The sequence below is a fragment of the Triturus cristatus genome, chromosome 9 (genome assembly GCF_964204655.1).
Source record: "Triturus cristatus chromosome 9, aTriCri1.1, whole genome shotgun sequence".
Taxonomy (NCBI): Eukaryota; Metazoa; Chordata; class Amphibia; order Caudata; family Salamandridae; genus Triturus; species Triturus cristatus.
This window is the reverse complement of record NC_140592.1, coordinates 1093560710-1093583961: the sequence shown is the minus strand read 5'-3', so window position 1 is coordinate 1093583961 and position 23252 is coordinate 1093560710.

Sequence of the window (23252 nt, the reverse complement as noted above, 5' to 3'; positions counted from 1 at the left end):
TGGTGGAGAAAAGGGGCTGGATCTCCAACCAGCGCTCAGGAATTCCGCTGCGTAGGATGTACAGGAGGTACCAGGAGGGCTACTTGGCTGCCAAAGTCCCTCAGGAGTAAAGTGGACTTCATCCCTAACAAGGAGGTGCCAGGAGGCGCATTTGCAGATTGGTGGAGAAAGGTGAGCGTGGCCTCCGAAGACTTCTCAGCAATCCCACTGTGTGGGACTTACTGAGGTAACAGGAAAGGTAGTTGGTCCCCAAGGTGAACCTTGACAGCCAACTAGCCCTCCTATTAGCTCCAGTAAGTCCCACACAGCAGGATTGCTAAGTTCTCATAACAGGTCATGCCCCCTCACCCCACCATTCTGCAAACGCACTTGCTGGCGAGCACTTGGATGAGGATTAAAGTCCCCTTCGCTGCTGGGGGTGCTTAGGGGCCAACTAGCCTACCTGATACCTCCAGTATGTCCCAGATAATGGGATTGCTGAACGGTGGACACAGGCCATGCCCCCTTTCTCTGCCACTCTGCAAACGCACCTCCTGGTGCATTCTGGTTTGGAGGATTAAGTCCCCTTGAATCCTGAGGGTCCCTAGGGGCCAACTAGCCCACCAGGTACCTCCAGTAGGTCCCACACAGCTGGATTGCTGAGAGTGGTCCGAGACCATGCCCCCTTTTTACACCACTTTGCAAACGCGTCTCCAGGCACACTGCTGGTGGGGCAATGAGGTCCTCTTGTGTCCTGAGGACCTCAGGACTAAAGTGGATTTCATCCCCTGAGAAGCAGTGAGGAACTACAGTCCAGGCCATAAGTATCACCCGCCCCAGACTAACATCGTGCTGCATTGTGGAAAATGCAGTTTTTCCAACTCAAGCTGCATGGGTGGTGCCAGAGTACATGGGGGCCAGGTGTGCTCACTTCATTGAAGGAGAGGCTGGACTACTTTAAGACACACAAGCAGTCTAATCAGCTATTAGTACATTGGCATTTGAAAAAGGTATTTCCGAAACAAAAGCGTCATGCCATAAAGATTAATAAAGGCTACCTCACCGTTCTCTGCTGTGTCCCTCTCATCTTTTCATCAAGGAAAAGGTGTTTTTTGGTTATGTTTAGCATGTTGGCCCTTGGCACCCAAGAGGGACCCTTCCGTCAAGTGTTCTCGGCAGCAAAGGCATCAGTGGCAACACTTTCGTTTTTCCGAGAGATCGGTAGCTGAGAACCGCCACCCAACCCACGAGGGAAGAAGAACTGCTGGCAGAGTCAGTCCATCACTGTATGGCGAGGCGTGGACACTGTGCCATCGTCTCCGGTTTTGGCCCAAAGTGGGAAAGTGCAGCTAGAAGTAGGGGCAAGTGAGGTAGTTTTCTTCAATCTAAGCTGCATGTTTCACCTGACCACGCTCTCAAATTGGCCCTTCACTCACTGTGAGGAACTACAATCCAGGCCATAAGTATCACCCGCCCCGGCCTAACTTTGCGCTGACTTGTGAGAAATTCAGTTTTTCCAACTCAAGCTGCATGGGTGGTGCCAGAGTACATGGGGCCCGGGTGTGCTCACTTAATTGAAGGAGAGGCTGGACTACTCTAAGACACTCAAGCAGTCTAATCAGCTATTAGAACATTGGCATTTGAAAAAGGTATTTCCGAAACGCGTCATGCCATAAAGATTAATAAAAAAGTCTGACTCACCATGCTCCACTTTGTCCCTCTCATCTTTTGATTAAGGAGAAGGTGTTTTTTGGTTACATAGATATAGGTCCAGGATTTCGGAAAGTAATACAGAAATGCAGGTATCGATAAAGAACACTAGCGGAAATAATTGGAGGCTCATTCGAGCTTTGATAAAGGAATACAACTTCGCTAAGGTAGTGGAACCCATCTGTGGGGAAATAGCAGCACTACAAGTCCCAGGCAGCCCATCTGTGGGCGTGATACTTAAATAGCATGAGACTTTGTGTGCACGTGTCATCCTACTAACGTATGCCCGTGATCAAGGGGAAGGATCCCCGAAACGCGTTGGGCTTTGGTGTGTCCAACTATGTACGCTGGTGTTTAAAGAATAAAGGACTCTGCGGGAGACTGCGGGGCCCGCCTACAATTGAGTGCAGTTCCGTTTGTTGGACAAACTTGGAGCGTACATATTTCCGGCCTGTCCAAGGTCGGGGGACTGCACCGCCGCCATATGGGGGTGGACTGTTGCCTTCAGGATTTCGGAAAGTAATACAGAAATGCAGGTATCGAGAAAGAACACTAGCGGAAATAATTGGAGGCTCATTCGACCTTTGATAAAGGAATACAACTTCGCTAAGGTAGTGGAACCCATCTGTGGGGAAATAGCAGCACTACAAGTCCCAGGCGGCCCATCTGTGGGCGTGATACTTAAATAGCATGAGACTTTGTGTGCACGTGTCATCCTACTAACGTATGCCCGTGATCAAGGGGAAGGATCCCCGAAATGCGTTGGGCTTTGGTGTGTCCAACTATGTACGCTGGTGTTTAAAGAATAAAGGACTCTACGGGAGACTGCGGGGCCCGCCTGCAATTGAGTGCAGTTCAGTTTGTTGGACAAACTTGGAGCATACATATTTACGACCTGTCCAAGGTCGGGGGACTGCACCACCGCCATAAGGGGGCGGACTGTTGCCTTCAGGATTTCGGAAAGTAATACAGAAATGCAGGTATCGAGAAAGAACACTAGCGGAAATAATTGGAGGCTCATTCGAGCTTTGATAAAGGAATACAACTTCGCTAAGGTAGTGGAACCCATCTGTGGGGAAATAGCAGCACTACAAGTCCCAGGCGGCCCATCTGTGGGCGTGATACTTAAATAGCATGAGACTTTGTGTGCACGTGTCATCCTACTAACGTATGCCCGTGATCAAGGGGAAGGATCCCCGAAACGCGTTGGGCTTTGATGTGTCCAACTATGTACGCTGGTGTTTAAAGAATAAAGGACTCTGCGGGAGACTGCGGGGCCCGCCTGCAATTGAGTGCAGTTCCGTTTGTTGGACAAACTTGGAGCATACATATATATATATAATAGTACTACTATTTTGCCAAGCAACCAAGAGGAGATTTACAAGAACTCACCTAATGCTTTCAGAATTATCATGGGTTATAGTAAACAGCAAGCCGACTTACGCAGAATTATCAACAGGAACTGGCCCATTGTGCGGAGTGACCCAGTCATTGGTCCTCTGCTCCCACAGCGAGTTATTATCACTCATAGCAGGGCCCCTACTATGAGAGAAGCATTGGTTAATACCAATCCAGAAACCATTGACAAAACGTCTTGGCTACAGCTCAACAGTGGTTTTTACAAGTGCAAAACTTGCAAGGCCTGCACCCAAGGTGTTAATACTAAAACATTTATTGATCCATTTAGTAACAGGCAGCATAAGATCAATAAATTGTTGACATGTAAGACCGAATTTGCAATCTATGTCCTTACTTGTCCGTGTAACCTTAAGTACGTGGGTAGCACGAAACTAGCGGTACATAAACGTATATTGCAACACCTGCGTGCTATTTCCAATCAAGACAACACCTACCCCGTCGCTCAACACTTTAGAGAAACACACAGTGATGACAGCAAGGGACTAAACTACTTTGTGATTGATTCTATTGAACCCAGTAGGAGGGGTGGGGATCGCGAGTCCAGTCTCCGGAGATTGGAAACACGGTACATTTTGCAACTTGACACTAAGATACCTTCAGGACTGAACATGACGGAGGACTTGCATACTTGCTTGGGTTGATTAAACATTAATACGCTTTACTGTCAATTCTTTATCTCAAATATATCCTGATATTTTTTGGTGACAACTTTGTTAGTCCTCCCCCCTTTTTCTACGTTTTTACCTTTTGGTTGATTCTATTCGGAAATATTACCATTGAATTCATTATCTGATGTGTTCATAGCAACATTTTAACATTTTTAGTCATTTGTCTTAATCCAATGAAATTTGCAATTTTATGGTTATTTATTTAGTATTTTACTATTTATTATTGACAAATTGTACTTTTATATGTGAAATTTGCGTATTTGCACATCCTAATTCCATCATTCATTTCTGTGGTTCAACTCCTGAGGTCTCACATTACTATGTCCTTAATCTATGAACCTTCCACACTACCATCTTATTATGATCAGTATGATCATATTGACGGGTCCCACCGTACCCTTACTCTGAGGGAGCTTTTCTTGAAAAAAGTTATATTTCTTTCGGATCTGTTTATTCCTTGATAACACCTATGATGTCCCTTTATATCTAAGTTCAAATTCAAAATTTCTGATTATCTGTGATACATCAGGGTTAGGTCCATTTCGACGTATGTATCTTTATGAAACCTTTATTTCTAGTATTCAAGCTCAGGCACTTTGTTTATATTTTTATTTTTATTTTTATGTTATTAATTGCACTATTCACTTTTCTGGTTGCATTGGTCCTAGGGGTGACCCGATTATATATTTATATTTTTATATAAGATTGTTGTTTTATACTTTGAGGTCTGGCTGAATTTATTGACTCTGACATTGGCAACTTTGTTGTTCATGAGCAATTGGTTAGTTCACTTTTAATACCTTTGACGAGTTGACTATACTTACATTGTATTTACAGGCTGTATGGGCATTCATGCCGGTATTGCCAAATATGACTTATAAAAATGTATGTTTTCATGATTTTAATGAATAGCATGCAATCTTGTTACTTGGTATCTCGAATTTATTGCCAGTTTTGTTTTACATCTTCCTCTATGTCTATGACCATGTACCCATGTGATTCCCCCATGTGACCAGTAATAGCACTTTAAAATTGTGACATCACGAGTAAAACGCTGTCATGTGAACAAGGCTCCACGGAGATGAAACGTTATGGCCGTCGCTCTGGGCAATAAATGAAATTTGCACTATATCCCGGCTCGTGTACTCACTTCTAAAGCAGTTGAAGGACCTTCAAGGCTGGCGGGAGTAGTTCTTGGATATATATATATATATATATATATATATATATATATATATATATATATATATATATATATATATTTATATTAACACGCGCCTTCACAGCCAACAATTGAATACATTATTTTTCAATGCAGACACTGCGTCGTCATCTTTACTATGTGAAGGTTGGTGTTAATTGAATATGGACTGTGCTTGAGGAGTCCAGCACAATGACGCGCCCTCTGATTTGGAGAAGCGGCGCGTCATTCGCAAGCAACGTCTCGTGTTTGTGTGTGTGTGTGTGTCTATATATACATACATATATTCACTGAAAAAACCATAGGTTTCAGGCCTGATATAGTTAGGAATTAGCATTTAAAAAACCTTAGAAATTCACTGAAAAAACAATAGGTTTTAGGGGTGTTATAGTGGACATCTCACTCGAACAAAACCATTGAAATTCCTCTGAATAATACATATTTAAATAACGAACCTAACCACATTCACTGGATGATGTCTTCAGTGATGTCATCAGTGATGTCACTGACCGTGTCATGAATGATGTAATATGTGACATCATCAGCAGTGGATTGCGGGCGCGCAAGATTTAGTTAGTACAACTAATTATATCGGAGGAATTTCAATGGTTTTGTTCGAGTGAAATGTCCAGCTAATTATAACACCCCCAATTTTCAGTGAATTTCTAAGGTTTTTTAAATGCTAATTCCTAACTATATCAGGCCTGAAACCTATGTTTTTTTCAGTGAATTTCAAAGGTTTTTTAAATGCGAATTCCTAACTATATCAGGCCTGAAACCTATGGTTCTTTCAGTGAATTTCAAAGGTTTTTTAAATGCTAATTCCTAACTATATCAGGCCTGAAACCTATGTTTTTTTCAGTGAATTTCAAAGGTTTTGTAAATGACAATTTGTAATCTATTAATTGTTATACTGTTTTTATATACTGATTTACTACATTTTTTAAATTATTTATTTTTAGATATATTTTTTAAATTACATTTTAATTACATTATACATTACAATACTTTCTCAGAATGAATTACTTCCGTTTAAATACTTTGCAAATAGGCAATAGACTTTTAAGTAGAGTAGTTACAGTTGTTGCAATGGGCAACACAATTTCAAACACAATGCAACATTGAGCTCAATGTGAATTTCTAGTCAAATGCAATTAGTTACTTTATGGATTACTTTTCTAACCACAGGACTGGATCCTAGATTCAGTCCTTGGATATCTCCTGTAAACAGTTGAGTAAAAGCGTTTTGGTTACAGTAGTGATTTTTAAGGAATATTATTGTATTTTAAAAGTTGACACTTAGAAATTTTTTCACATAGAATCACCAATGTTGTCCTATGGCAGAAAATTCACTTAGCAGGTAAGTAGTGTTATCGTTACTTTTTCTTACTCACTGTTGGATCCTGTATCCAGCACTGGTGAATCTCCTGTAAACAGTTGAAAGAATGTGTTTAAGTCATACACACGGTTTTTTAGGAATATTTTTAGTTTGTGAAAATAGACACTTAGAAACTTTTCTGGTGAAAACCACACAATGGATTCCTATGGAAGGAAATACAAGTTACTGGTAAGTACGCTTAGAATTACTTTCCAGGGTCAGTGCTGGGCTAAATGATGCAGCCCTGGGTTCTCTCCTGATAACAGGTGAGTAAATCGGAATTCGTAGTTCGGCTGATTTTAGAGGAATATTTGTACGTTTCAAAAATGGACACTTGGAAACTTTTCTGGTGAAAACAACACAATGGATTCCGATGGAAGGAAATACAAGTTAGTGGTAAGTACGGTTAGAATTACTTTCCAGGGTCAGTGCTGGGCTAAAAGATGCAGCCCTGGGTTCTCTCCTGATAGCAGGTGAGTAAATCGGAATTCATAGTTCGGCTGATTTTAGAGGAATATTTGCACAATGGTGAAGGAAGGGGGCGGGGCCTGAGGTGATATGTGTGCAAACACGCCCTGTGGCGCGTTTTAAGTTGAGGAATTAATTCCTTCTCAATCCTGCGGTCCCCTGGGGGCCAACTAGTCCACCAGGTACCTCCAGTATGCGCCAGGGAGCTGGGTTGCAGAGAGGTGTTCAGAGGGCACACCCCTTTTTACAACACTCTGCAACGCAGCTCCGTGGCGCTTACTGGAGGTACCTGGTGAGCTAGTTGGCCCACAGGGGTCCTCAGGATTGAAGTGGAATTAATTCCCCAACTTAAAACGCGCCACACGGCGCGTTTGCACACATATCACCTCAGGCCCCGCCCCCTACCTTCACCATTGTGCAAACGCGCCCGTGGCGCGTTTTTAGTTGGGGGATTAAGTCCCTTTGAATCCTGAGGGTCCCTGGGGTCCAACTAGCCCCCAGGTACCCCCAGTAAGCGCCACAAGGCTGCGTTGCAGAGAGGTGTAAAAAGGGGCCTGGTTTGGAACACCTCTCTGCAACGCAGCCCTGTGGCGCTTACTGGAGGTACCTGGTGGGCTAGTTGGCCCCCAGGAACCCCCAGTATTGAAGGGGAATCAATTCCCCAATTTAAAACGCGCCACAGGGCGCGTTTGCAGAGTGTGCTTGTGAGGGGGCGGGGCCTAGGGACGATCGCGTCTTGTTTATTTTTTATTTTTTTTAAAAAGGGGGCTGTGTGGCCCCCCTTCCTCTTACTTTTTTGTGGCCCTGGGGACCCCATCCCCCAGGGCCTCACCCCCAAATTCAAATTTCCACAAAATATTTACGGGAAGGGGGCCGCGTGGCCCCACTCCCATGGCCAATTCTGGGCTCTGGGGACCCCATCCACTGGGGCATGGCCAACTTTTAAAATCTTTTTATGGGGGGCTGCGTAGCCCCCCTCCTCTGGCCACTTAAGGCCCTGGGGATCCCATCCCCCGGGGACGGCCAATGATTTTTTTTTTTTCATTAATGGGGAGGGGGCCGCATGGCCCCCCTCCCGGGCCAATTATGGCTCCGGGCAACCCATCCCCCATGGCCTGGCCACCTCGTTGGGGACCGTGGGGGGTCCCAATCCCCCCATGGTCCCAGCCGGCTCCCCGCCTCCTGCGAGAGCCGGCATTGCTTTTCCACATGGGGAGCAGGTAACATGCTGCTCCCCATGTGGAAAAGCAATCTGCTTTGCTTCATTGAAGCGAGAGCAGGTTTCCCTGCTCTCGCTTCAATGAAGCAAAGCAGTTTGCAATGGCAGGGTGGGAGCCTTGAGGCTCCCACCCTGCCATTGCAAACAGCATTGTCCCGGGGCTGGGCACCCTGGGACACTGCAGGAGCCGGCCCTGGGGGGTGGCGGTCCCCAGGGCCTGTACAAGGCTCCAGGAGGGGGCCGCACTGCCCCCCTGCCACATTTTAAAGTTGCCCCGGGGGTGGCGATCCCCGGGGCTGGGGGGCCTGAGAGCCCCCCCACCCATTTTAAAGTTGCCCCGGGGGGTGGCAGTCCCCGGGCTGGGGGGACCTGAGAGCCCCCCCACCTATGTTAAAGTTGCCCCGGGGGTGGCAGTCCCTGGGGGGCCTGAGAGCCCCCCCACCCATTTTTAAGAAGACCATTAAATATGCGGGGGCTCATGGCCCCCTGCAGCCCCTGGGACTTCTACCCCCCGCATATTTTATGTTAGTGCCCCAGGGGGTGGTGGTCCCCGGGGCAGTGTGGGGGGGATTGGGACCCCCACACTTAATTTTTACATATGCCCCCGGGATTTGGCCCCCCCGGGGGCAAAGTACCATATGTAGTGCGGTAACCCGTGCTGAATTTTTTTTTGTATCGGCAGGATGCGCGCATCCTCCCATTTAAAAAGAAATAATTGTGGGACCCGCTGAGCAGGCCTAGGGGGTCAGGGTGTTTCTACCCTCCCCCTTTTCGCGTTTTGCGCCTTTTTGTTTTGGGTTTCTTGTGCCTCGGTTCTACTGAGGCACAAGATGGCTGCCAACACTTCCTGATTCAGAGTGTTGGCAGCCAATTAAAATTCAGCTTGTGATCGGGAGGGTGCGCGGATCCTCCGAGGCCAAAGATATATATGTACTTTTAACTCTAATTTTCTCAGGAACTACTGAACGGATTTACACCATTTAAGCAAAAAGCACGAGTCTGAACTGAGGACTACCTCTTTGCAAAATTTGGTGTAATTCCGTTCAGCAGTTCGGGCTGTAGCTGCGGCTAAAGGTCCTATGGGAAAATGCATGGGGAAAACATGTTTTGGGAGCCCTCTTTTTCTCGGCCCACGCTTGTTGAATCACTGTGAAACTTTCAGGATAGAAGCGGACCGAAGCTGGCCAAAAGTTTGGAAAATTTTGCGAAGATTCGTCAATCGGCGCCAAAGTTATTCCAAATAGAATGTTGCGGATTTCCTATGGAAAATAGGTCCTAACTATATCTACCTACTGGCGACCGGCAGTAGGTAATATAGATATATATATATATATTATCTACTGGCGGTCGCCAGTAGATAGTTATAGTTATGACCGTGTTTCCATAGGAAATCCGCAACATTCTATTTGGAATAACTTTGGCGCCGGTTGACGAATCCTCGCAAAATAGGTGGGGCGCTCCGCTCCGCTCCTACCCTGAAAGTCTCGGGGTGATTCGTCAAGCGGGGGCCGAGAAAAAAGGGGGGTCCCAAAACACGTTTTCCCCATGCATTTTTCCATAGGGACCTTTAGTCCAAGGTACAGCCCGAACGGCTGAACAGAATTACTTGAAATTTGGCAGAGAGGTAGTCCTCAGGTCAGGTAAGTGCCTTTTGCAGGTCTGGTGTCAATCTGTTCAGTAGTTCCTGAGAAAATCAAAAGTAAAATCATATATATATGTGGGCGGAGCCTAACCACACATCTCATCCTGAGATCTGATTGGCTGTCAGCACTTCGTCCAAGAAGTGTTGGCAGCCATCTTGGGACCAATATACATGATAGCACCTCATTAAAAATCATTGCAGTTAATAGAAGGTTTTAAGACTTTAGTTACATTATAAATCATTTGTTGATGGTACCATACTCATTTTAGGAATTGTGGTATGTTCTAAGGTGATTTCACCATGTGAAAAAGCCTTCTGCTGGGATATCATGATTGAGAGAAAAATATTTTCTCATGCTTTTCCCACAGAGGTTTGGAAGATGATCTATAAGCTAAACTGAGAGCATATTTTCTGTAAATTCACATTATCTTTCTCAGTCATGTGAGAATGAAGTCTGACATTCTCAGTAAAACATGTACATCCAACAAGGGCTGAGACTGTCAGTTGATTCCTTTGTGTTCTATTGCAGCTTCCCAGAGTGTTCCAAAGAACAACTAGAGCGCTAACAGTCCTACTTATGATAAACGTATGGCACACCTGAAGCCATCTTGCTTGGATTAAAGTGGTAACTATTAAAACATTTAATTTAAAAAGGAACAAAATGAGGGGGTTCATTTTTCCATAAAAAGTATGATTAGTGCTGCAGAAAGAAAAATTAGGGAACATTTTGAGTGACTTCTCAAATCCTCTTCTATTTCATTAAACAATTCTGACATGCAGACTGAAACATGCACTTTCAATACCAGCAGCAGTTTTCCCTGGTGAGCAGTAGCTTTACTACAGTGATCTAATGAGCAAAAAGAGTGCTAACATTCTGAATTTATGGCAAATGTGTGACACATCTCAATGCCTTCTTGATGGAATCAAAGTAAAAAACTGAAAGTATTTCCTACTGAGGAGACTGCAGTAAATGAGGAAATTAGGAAACTTCATAACAAATAAGTCTCCCAAGATGGCCACCAGAGACAAAAGAGCCCAAATGTAGCCCGAATATCACCCAGATGTAGCCCAAGTATAGCCCAATGACAGAATGTCCCAGAGTGTTCTTAAAAACAACTAGAGCGCTTACTGTCTTCATTATGACAAAAGTATGGCACACCTGAAGCCATCTTGATTGGAATAAACTGGTAACACTTAAAACATTTAATTTAAAAAGGAACACAATGAGGGGGTTCATTTTGCCATAGAAATTATGATTAATGCCGAAGAAAGAAAATGAGGGCACATTTTGAGTGACTTCTCAAATCCTCTTCTATTTCATTAAAAAATTCTGACATGCAGACTGAAACATGCACTTTTAATACCAGGAGCAGACTTCCATGGTGAACAGTAGTTTTACTACAGTGATCTAATGAGCAACTAGAGTGCTAACATTCAGAATTTATGGCAAATGTGTGACATATCTGAATACCTTCATGATGGAATCAAAGTAAAAAACTGAAAGCATTTCCTACTGAGGAGACTGCAGTACATGAGGAAATTAGGAAACTTCATAACAAATAAATCTCCCAAAATGGCCACCGGAGACAAAAGAGCCCAAATGTAGCCCAAAATCACCCAGATGTAGCCCAAATATAGCCCAATGACAGAAGTGTGCAAAACACTTATTATTTTGTGTTTTTGCAGTGTTATATAGTGCAGACTTGTCAGGTATTGGAGTGCTTTACATGAGCATTGGTTACATCACACAAGAACAAATTCATTTTGGTTGTAGACATGGGGAGATTAAGTGATTTGACCAGAATCACAGAATGTCGAGCTGAAGCAGAAACTCCAACCTGGTCCCCAGTTGCAAAGTCTGCAGTTCTGGAAGTAACACCACATCCTCTCCCCTAAGTGCAACATTTAATCAAGTGGTCAACTGGATAAAAAAACATAAAGATAACAAATAATTTAAAAGTGCTTTGTCGCTATTTGAAAACTCAGAAAATATGTCCTTATTTTAGTCTTTTAGAGCACTAACCATAATTTTGATGCCAATAAGACCCTCTCATATATGTAATTTCTAAAGGAAATGCTCTAGGTATTACAGTTTTGATTACATCAAGATGACGTCAGGCGTTCCACACTTTTGTAATAAATATAGAATGTTAGCAATCTAGTTGTTCATTAAGATACTGTTGAGAGGCAGAGGCCAGGGGCACGGACTCTGAAAATTGAAGGCAGGTAGGAGGGTGCAAAGGCAACAATTTAAACCCACTGAGCAGGCAGGAAGGGCCGTGGCAGCACAACAGACTATGGAGGGCAGTGGAAAGGGGGGCAGGGGGGCAGGGGCAACAAACCAACAATACAGGACTTGCAAGAGAGGCTGTGGCTATGTAATAGACCATTGTGGGCCGAAGGAAGAGGCAATGGCAGTACAACCATACATGCCAACAGACCCGATTCAGCCAGGAAACGTCCAATGTTTTTAAGCTCAAATGGGCTTTATTTGATCTGTCTCCTGTCTACAATCTCCTCTTTTTCAATGTAACTCAAAGGGGAAAATCAATACCCCAGCTTTTTTTCAAAATCTCCCTCTTACCAAGTTCAAAATGTTCGCAAGTATGGTACATTGGATCATGGAAGAAAATGGGGTAGGGACATGGACTTGGATAACAGAGGACAGGAGGGACATGGAGAGGTGCACCAAACTGACCCTGCAGGGCAGGCATCAGGGTTTGCAGCAGCACAATACACCACACAGGGCATGCGGGATGGGAGTGCAGCACAACAATCCATAGAAAGCAAGAGGGAGGGGACAGGACCATGCACATGGACAACAGAGAACAGAGGGGCAAGAGGCAATGGTAGCTAGCTGACCATAATGGACAGACAGGAGAGAAAGCTGCAGCATAACAGACCATAAAGGACAGGAGGGACGGATCAGGGGCATTACAATGGAACAGACAAGCCAGGAGGGAGGGAGTAGGGGTCTGCACATGTAAACAGAGGGCTGGGGGCAAGGGGGCAGGGCAGGAGCAGCAAGATAGCCATGGAGGTCAGGCAGGATGGGCACTAGAAGCAAGACACACCATGAACAGCAACAGTGAGACTGTGATGGCATACACACAGACCATGGAGGGAAGGTGGGAGGGGGTCAGGGGCAGCTAACTGACCACACAGGGAAGGTGGGAGGGGCCATGGCAGCACAGAAGACCATGCATGGCAAGTGGGAGGGTTAGTGGCAGCACAATGGCTATGATGGGCAAGAAGGAGGGTGCAGGGGCATGCACAAAGGACGATGGAGGATAGAAGGGAGGGTCAGGACCTGTGCACAGACAAGAAAGTTCAGGGGAAGGGGCCTCACAACAGACCGCACGGGGCAGGCAGGAGGAGCAGTTGCAGCACAACAGACCGGGGAGGGCAGAAGGGTGTGGCAGTACAATGGACCATGTGGACAGGAGGAAGAGGATAGGGGCATGGCATGTGGACAGGCAGGGTGGAGGTGGCAGGGACAGGTTACAGTCATCTGACAATGCTAGGCAGGTGGGAGGGGAGTGGCAGCTCAACAGAACACTCAGAGTGGCAGGTCCATGGAACATGGTGGGCAAAAAGGATGGAGCAGGGGCATGCACAAAGACCTCGGAGGGCAGGGGGAAGGAGAATAGGGGCAGCAAGCTAAGCACAGAGTTTAAGCAGGAGGTCAATGATGGGACTTAGAATTGGGCAATGGAGGGCAGGAGGAGTGGACTGGTACATCATACTAAATTGAGGGCAGTGGCAGCACATCAGACCATGCATGGCAGGAGGGAGGAGGCTAGTCCATGGATTCACACAACAGAGGATAGGGAGGAGGGGGATGGGGCAGCAAGCTAACTGTTCAGAGAAGGCGGGTATTAGGAGCTTTATTGTTTTTAAAACGTGTGTCTGTGCGAACTACTTAAAATATGAACAAGTATGCAGCATAATCTCACTTTTATTCAGGAAGAAGAGGACGTTTGTGACTGTGACTCCGGGCTCACTTGTCAGAAACACCCCCTGACTCTCCACCCCCTATCGCAAAATGTAATGCCCGTGAAAAGGGTAGGTGAACACAGTGTTATATAGAACATAGTCCTGAGAGCACGATTGAAAATGAAAACTAGATATAGTGTATGGTATAAACTATGCACCAAAAAGTGTGATATAAGATGAACCGGGCATGAAATATAATATGCAATACATTGTGCGCAATGACAGATTCATTGGAGAGCGCGAGATAGCACAGGCACTAGCGCGTGCTATGCGATATGCGCCTTGGAGTGTAATATGCACAGGGCAGTGTTGTGTAACCTAACTAGTCTCTAAAGTTGTAATATAAAATATGTGCTGGGGAGTGTAACGTTGCATATGCACTGTGACAAAGATATGGATCCCAGATTGTAATATGTATGGCATAGCACTGTGCGTTATAACATGGGCATCGAGGAAGGCACAATAGATGGGGCAATATAACCCGTGAGAAGACAAGTGTGGCATGACATATTCACGGGGTGGTGTTACAGTGCACATGGGCTAGAGAGTGTCATAGCATATGCACTAGCTAGTGGAATACAACACAGAGGTGTGTGTCACTCAGCAGGCAATGGTGGGTGTAACACAGCATTGGGCTCTGCCAGGAGCGCGCTGTGACTCTCAAGTGATGTTCGTCCCCTTTCCAGAGAGTAAAATAAAAAGTATTACACATCCGGCAGTGGATGTGTGTTTTATTAATCGTGAGGGGGGTTTCTTGCATAGTTTTGGTCGAATTTTTGTCGAATCCCCTTTGAATGGCTTGGTGTGCATGTGTATTAAATGTGCCCGTCAATAGCTACCCATGCTTGTATAAATAAACGACAAGGGTGTCTACCGGGATTAGGCACGGTAGGGCATCAGACATGTCAGAGCTTCGCTAGAGGTGTAAATACATTCCACGTGGTTTCATTGTATGCATAGTCACCTTTTAATGAATATCACGCAAATCGTCATGGTGATAGGTATGTACGGTTTGTCCAGCATGTCCTAGGTGTGTCTATAAATATATATTTTTTTTAAAATAATAAAAAACAGTTGCCGGCCCTGGGGATTGGGGTCAAAAAAATATAATTAGGAGACAGGCCCTGGGGGATGGGGTCATCAGGGCCAATAAATTAGAATAAGAAGGGGAACCACACAGCCCCCCTTCTTACAAAATTAAAATAAATAAAAGACTGGCATCGTGCCAGAGGTGACGCCCCCTCCTTGCAGCACTCTGCAAACGCGCCCCCTGGCGAGTTGTAAGTTGGGGAATTAATTCCTCTTCAATACTGAGGGTCCCTGAGGGCCAACTAGCCCAACAGGCATCTCCAGTATGCGCCAGGGAGCTGCGCTGCAGACAGGTGTTCAGAGGCCAAGTCCCTTTTTACACCTCTCTGCAACGCAGCTCTGTTGTGCTTACTGGAGGTACCTAGTGGTCTAGTTTGACCCTAGGGACCCTTAGGATTCAAGGGGACTTAATCTCTCAACTTAGAACAGCCACAGGGCGCTTTAACACAGTGGTGAAGGGAGGGACGGGGCCTGAGGTGACGTGTGCAAACACGCACTATGGCACGTTTTAAATTGGGGATATAATTTCCCTTCAATACTGAGGGCCCCTGGGGGCTAACTAGCCCACCAAGTGCTTCCAGTAAGCGCCACTGAGCTGCATTGCAGAGAGGTGTTCCAGGCCGTGCCACTTTTTACACCTCTCTGCAACGCAGCTCTGTGGCACTTACTGGAGGTACCTAGTGGGCTAGTTGGACCCTAGGGACCCTCAGGATTCAAATGAACTTAATCTACCAACTAAAAACGGACACAGGGCGTGTTTACACAGTGGTGAAGGGAGGGGACGGGGCCTGAGTTAACGTGTGCAAAAACACCCTGTGGCCTGTTTTAAGAGGTAGTTTTAATCCCCCTGCCCTATTATATACTAGGGGCTTACAGAGGAGGTCATGCTAATCACAGGGGGACCCCAACGCATAATGTTCCCTAGTGTATGTAGGTGTTTTCACTGTAATCTAAGTGTCTTTTAACATAGCACTGGCTCTAGGACTGGTTAGTCAGACTCAGTTACCACCAGTATCCGTCTGAAAAAGTTGAGGGTACAGGATGATTTTTCAACAAGGCTTCTTTCTGCTCTTCTTTTGTTCTTTCTGCACGTTATCCTTCTTCCTGCACTTTTCTTCGTCTGTTGCTTCTTTCTGCACTTCTTTTTTTTCTTTCTGTGCATTTTTTCTTCTTTCTTCACATGTCCTATCTCTGTAGGCATAGTTAGAAATTAGCATTTAAAAAACCTTTGAAATTCACAGAAAAAACCATAGGTTTCAGGCACGTTATAGTTAGGAATTAGCATTTAAAAAACCTCAGAAATTCAGTGATGTCATGAGTGATGTCACTGACCATGTCATGAGTGATGTAATATGTGACGTCATCAGCAGTGCATTGCGGGCGCGTGAGTTATAGTTAGCTGAACTAACTATAACGGGGGAATTTCAATGGTTTTGTACAAGTGAAAAGTCCAGCTAACTATAACACCCTTGAAACCTATGGTTTTTTCAGTGAATTTCTGAGGTTTTTTAAATGCTAATTCCTAACTATAACGTGCCTGAAACCTATGGTTTTTTCTGTGAATATATATATATATATATATATACATATATCGATATAGATATATAGATATAGATATATAGATACATATAAATTATATATAGATATATTATCTACTGGCGGTCGCCAGTAGATAGTTATAGTTACAACCTAGTTTCCATAGGAAATCTCAAAATTCTATTTTGAATAACTTTGGCGTCGGTTGACAAATCCTCGTGAAATTTTCAAAACTAATGGGGCGCTCCGTTCAGCTACTACCCTGAAAGTCTTGGGGTGATTCGTTAAGCGGGGGCAGAGAAAAAGGGGGCGTCCCAAAATGCGTTTTCCCCACGCATTTTTCCATAGGACGTTTAGTCGCAGCTACAGCCCGAACGGCTGAACAGAATTACGTGAAATTTGGCAGAGAGGTAGCCATAAGGTCAAGGAAGTGCCTTTTGCAGGTCTGGTGTAAATCTGTTCAGTATTTCCTGACAAAATAGCATTTAAAAGCATATCAATATCTATACGCGCGCACTGTGCGCGCACCCTGCCGTGCGCGAGCGCAATTCTGATTGGTTGTTAGATGTCGGTAAACATTCAAATTGGTCGAAACCAGGAAGTGTCGGCCGCCATTTTGTCTCTCGCAGTCTGAGGGGGTCAAAAACAAAGATGGAGAACGAGAAAAGGGGGCAGAGTGGACAGTTCCTGACCCCCTAGCCTTGGTCAGAGGGTCACAGAAGGACCCCCAAGGGAGAAAAATTAAAAATTTGCTTTTTTTCTCCCTTGGTGGTCCGGCACGAACTGCGAACCGTGGGCGCTCGGTGCACGAAGTGCACCGAGTGCCCACAGCACGCGCACCGTGCGCGAAGCGCACCATGCGCGAAGCACACCGTGCGCGCACGGTGAAAATCCTGAAAAAAAGAAATAAATAATAAATACATACCTTAGCATTTAAAAAACCGTACAAATTCACTGAAAAAACCATAGGTTTCACACACGGTATAGTTACGAATTAGAATTTAAAAAACCTTGCAAATTCACTTAAAAAACCATAGGTTTCACACATGTTAAAGTTAGCTGGACATTTCACTCGTAAAAAACCAATGAAATTCCCCCGTTATAGTTACTGCAGGCAACTATAACTCACGCGACCGCAATCCTCTGCTGATGACGTCAGATATTACATCACTGATGACATATGTGTCTTTCTGAAAAATAAATATTTGTAATATATGTATAGCTAAAGATTAATGGAAGAAGACATGGGTAAATAAGTGTCTAAATACAGTGATGTAATATCTGACGTCATCAGCAGAGGATTGCGGTCGCGTGAGTTATAGTTGCCTGCAGTAACTATAACGGGGGAATTTCATTGGTTTTTTACGAGTGAAATGTCCAGCTAACTATAACATGTGTGAAACCTATGTTTTTTTAAGTGAATTTGCAAGGTTTTTTAAATGCTAATTCGTAACTATAACGTGTGTGAAACCTATGGTTTTTTCAGTGAATATATATATACACACATACACATGCACATATGCTTACATATGTATACATACATTTATACACACATACATATATAGGCAAACACATAATTATATACATATACATACATACATATATATATTTATTATATATATATATATATATATACACATACATACATATAGTCACTGTAAAAAGGAGTATATGCTTTACAGTGGAATATGTAAACAATATAGCAACAGGTAACCAAGCTACATAATGCATAAACAAAGATGCATTATAAAAAGAAGAGTCCGATAGACAATAGGGCATGTGAACGCAACAGGTCTGACGTAGTTGAGGTAGGGAGATTTAAGGGATAGGAGAGTAGAAACATATTTTTCACCTGAGGTAGAGAGCAAACATGGCATCTTAATGCTTATGCTCATGAAAAATGTGTGCTTTTCAGAGTAAGCACAACAGCAATAGCAAGAGGTACATAGAGAGTAGGTAAAAATAAATAATAATGGTAAAAAGAGTAAACGAAATACAGTGGGATATGTAAACATAATAGCAGCAGGTATCTAAGTTACATAAAGTGTAAATATAAATACATAGCAACAATAAATCAAAGAAGAATACGATAGACAGTGTACAAAAGGTTCTGAGGTATTGACTCCTTGCCTTCTCTCAAATGCCTACCCACCCTATGTTCAGCACAATAGACCTAGGAAACATTTCACACATGCATTTGCCTTGCTCATATTCATGATTCAACTCCTAGAGTGCAAGGGAAAGAAGGATCTGGGCAGCTTGACAAATAAATGTAAACATAACACTTTAGGTTTTACAGAGTAGCCACCTGAAAAGCTAAACATCAAGCCCCTGAGGGCTGGAAGCACTGGAAAACAGGCTAGAGAAAACTTAGGAGGGCTAGGATTCGGGACCAACCACTAATCTTCATTAAACTTGCATTTGTTCACCTCCTGTGTTAAGGTCACTTTTGGTTGAAGAATAGGAATATGCGATGTTACATCGCATGCGCTACAACACATGTAGGGGGCGCGCTGGACTTAGAAATAGTATAATTTACTATTCCAACTCCAGGGTGTGCAACAGTAGAGAAGGTATTGGAATAGTAAATTATACTATTCCTTAGTTTAGTGCCCCCTACAGCAAGTCATAGAACCGACTTGCGATGTAATGGCTTGCATTGTAACAACGTGGGCGTTGCAACAACCATGTTATAATCGCATGCGTTGTAGCGCATGCGATGTAAATGATGTTTCCCGAAGATTGGTAGATGCCTTTTTTGGACCCATTATAAGATTTAGTCATTGTCTGGCAAGGTAGTGCTTAGTTGCATTGACTTTTCCTTTTCGACTTAGTTCACACCTGTTTTTCCATCTTTTACATTTATTGTTTTACTCCCTTTATGGTTCCCTAGGTTCTTTTGCTTAGTACTTTATTACCTTGCTCTTTTGTTTTGCCTCTCTCGTCTTTTTCTGCATTAGAGTCTCAATGTGGAGCAGCATCTTGGTGTCTTCAGCTTGTTCCCAGGTCAGCTCCCAGCTCATCACAGCACTATCTAAAGCCAAAATGATTAAGTGCGGTTCAACTTGTATTTTTTATTTTGCTAACTATGAGAAAGTGCCTCTTTTTGAGTGATCACTCCAGTTTTCTGTGGACTGATGATGCTAGTTTTTCAACTCTGCACTGAGACGCTACTGTTTAGTCCCCAATGTATGTGATCTGCCCCATAAAACATTGTGCAATTGGCAAACTACTAACTAGCATATTTAACTTTCCAGTAATGTCATAGTATGTGGTGCAGGAAATACACCTATGACATTGAAAGTTAATTTACATCTGTGGACTACTGCACATGTTGTGCCATTCACTAGGATGACAAAGGAAACATTGCTTCAGCCTTCCATTTACCCTTGCTCCTGTAGTCTTTAAACCTGCAGGCAAACCAGTGAAAATAACCGTTTTGACATTAAATAACCCTTTTTAAATATTAAACAAGTAACCCTTAAGTAGGCCTTGTATCTCACATGGTAGGTTGTTTAGTATTTAAAAGTGGTACATGCAAGAATTTAGCGTTGGTAAATACCTACAGAGAATACCCCCCAAAAGCTGTTTTCACTGCAGAAGGTCAGTAGCCGTCCTATGAGGAAAACTAATGTTCCCAATAAAATCAAAATTCTGCTATCTTCGGTTTGGGACAAGCTTCTGGAATAATTCAGCCACTATTTTTAATGTTGATTAAAATCTCATTCAATTGGGACTTTGGGGTTTTAATAAATATTTAGGAAAAGTGACTTTTAAAATGTTGGACTTTGTCTTCCTCAAACTCCAGTCTGCTAATTAGCATTTGCCTGCCAGCAGCTGGCCTCTGTCTGTGCTTGCCCTTAACAATGTGCGAAAACTACCTCCAGAGCAGAAACAATAGCTTATATCTTTTGACCTGGGTGTGAGGTAAGTGACTTCTGTCAGCTCAGAAAGGGCAGCTAGAGCGGGTTTAGGATCTTCATTAACTGAAATCGGACCAGGGTGAGCTTTGCCAATTTATATGAAAGTGTAAAAGAAGACCTGGGGAAGAGAAGCATTTGTTCCCTTGGTCACCTGTAGCCAGTTTGGTACCAGCCCATTAGGATGTGGGAGCTGGTTCCAGAACCAGTTTGGTGTACTTGAGGAGGAGAGACCTGCTCATTTCCATAAACGCATCTCCGTGAGGCACACCAGCTACCACCAAGGGCAGAACGTTTGTGCAATCTTGAATTTTACTTAAAATAGTGTGTTGTGGAATGGTTTGCAGTAAAACAAACAGGCTGTTTACAAACTTGGGAAGGGTTGCCACTGGTAACTTTTTTCTCATTTGTTAGTTCTAAGGTCATCAGGAGTGGTACCAAATTTGAAGGAAGCATTGAATATAATTCTTGCCACCACAAATGCAGAAGTAGAGCTAATTTTCCCTTAAATTCATATGGAGTTTATGGATCTGCTAGATACTTAATATTGCGCTTAAGGAATTCAGAACGAGATGATAGTGCTAATGGCTTAGGAAAGTCATTGAGGTGCATCTTTGTGTGAAAGAGAAGTTGTGCTCATAGTTGTGAAAAGTGCTGTCTTGATCTAGGCAACAGACCATGAGACCTTGGGCCTTTCATTTCTTGCTACTTGACTAATATTGTCACTGAATTGTTGGGAGGGGGCTAGCATGCAGAGTTCAAAGATGATCCCAAACAGATCTTTGGAGAGGAGCTAAAGACAGGAATCGAAAATGGATCAATGCCATTTTCCGAAGTTTCATTCTGCGCTGGTGGGCTGAGTGGAAAGTGCAACCAATGATAGGAATTGGCGGGGAACCAAGAAAGAGAAGTGAGACAGAAATTCTGGATTAGGAAGATCTGTTTATGGCGATTGCACTAACCCAATATGGATATTACAGAGTTTGGTATAGCTGCACCAGCTGCAAGAGAGAGGACAGGTGGAAAGTACGGAGTTAGCTGGTTACTTTAGGACAGTGCGTTATTAATTGGGGTGCATGTGAGTCCTTTAAAACAAATTAGTCAAATTTAGTCAGAAAATATGTCATTTAGTAAAATTTGTGATGCCACAAATTTATGAAAGTTAAACATGGTACAAACAGAAAAGTCGCCATCATGCATTCTTCATTTTTTTATTCCCCATTGTTGCATTTTCACATAGATCCAACCCAGTATTATTAACTTTAACATTGCAATATGACAGAGTGTGTGAAACGTTCACAGCAGATTCCTTCACAAAGGAATTGTGCAGAATAGAGGCTGGGCGAGATGATGAAATGTCTACAGAAGTGGTTCAAAAAGGAGAGCAAGGTTGTTACTCCACATGAATGGAGCTGATGTCCTACAAACAGGATCTTGTCACTGGAAATAATCAGGAAATTATTATGGGTGGAAGAATGAGTGGTACCACAAATCACCTAGTTTGGAATAAGTGCATTCAGGCTTCCACCAAAGTACACAAAAAGGGACAACCAACTTTAACATCTCCCATTCTCATTACAGACAAAAAAGAAACAGCTTCTCTAAAGGAGAGAGAAACGGATAATGCCACACTTGGAGAGCATGGAGTGTGATACACTGCTAATCAAAGAGTTTTGGCAACACAGTAAGTCTCAGCTTGCTAATGCTTTTTCGCTGCTGGTATTAGTTTTCCCCATCCATGTAGAATTGTGCATTGTACAATTCAATAGAGGGATGGATGGTTATCTTGGAATTTTCTTTTGCATGTTCCCAAGATTGTGCCTAACTCATCGTGATTGATATCTTGGAATGGTATAACAATAAGCATATGTAACATCTTTACTATAATGTTTCAAGATGGCTGTCATAGTGCATCTAGAGGACTGGAAAGGCATGGGCTGGAGAGAGAGAGACAGAGACAGAGAGAAAGAGAGCTAGATAGAGAGGAAGGAGCAGCACATGCACTCCCATTGAGGGCTAGAGGTCAAATGCCACAGAAACCTCTAAAAGGACAAACAGTTCACCAATACCAGCAGCGGAAGGATTCATTCAGTCAAAAAGCAAGGACACCTAAATGTCTAGGCGTCAGACAAACACAACCATAGGGAGGAATGCCATTGACTCAAAAGAAGGGAATTGAAATAGGCAAGAAATCCATCCATTCATGAGCAAGGGCCAGACCCAAAGCCTACTCTAAGTCTATGTACGTGGGCGGGTGCAGATTAACTTTCATCGCCGCCCAGTGATTCTCAAGGAGTGCACACGCTGCTCCAAACCTGAAGTGAGGTTCTTACTAGACAGCCACAAGAATATTGTAATGGGGCACAGGTATGCTCTTTGAGGCCACAGCCATGCACGGCCAGGTGTTTTCAACAGACATCTCCCAGCGTGTCATCTGAGACACATGGCAGCATCGCTGGATGCTTTGTATGGTCATTAGTGGCTCCGTGGGTGGTAGTTAAGGGCTACATTTTATTTTTCTGGATCCCAAATGTAGGAGAGGCGCACACTTGGGAGAGTTGGGAGTAGGGCTGCCACCTTTCCCATAGAAAAATGCCAGCTTTTGTTGTTATTTTAAGAGTCTGCAAAGGCCGGGACATGATACTAAATAGCACTTTAAACAATCTTGTATATATTAATTTGTGACATGACTTTTATGCCTTTGTTTACTTTTTTAGTTGGGGATCACTAACGCAGCTCTAGCACATAATTAAAAAAATGCGATCTATTTAGAAGTCTAGTGATGTTGCCCCAGAGTACTCCTCCCCACCCTCTAATGTTAGATCTAGGGCAAAACGCTATCACTAATACAGTCAAACTTCGGCCACTGTTATTTTGGGCTAGAATTTTAAGGACCCTGGAATTACTGCCATATGCTCAAGCCCTTGCGGAAGTCACCTGCATAAACACTGCCAATACAATTGGGTGGTTAAATGAAATAAGGAGACTTCTCTCAGATATAGGGCTTGGGTGAGCTTGGGAACATTT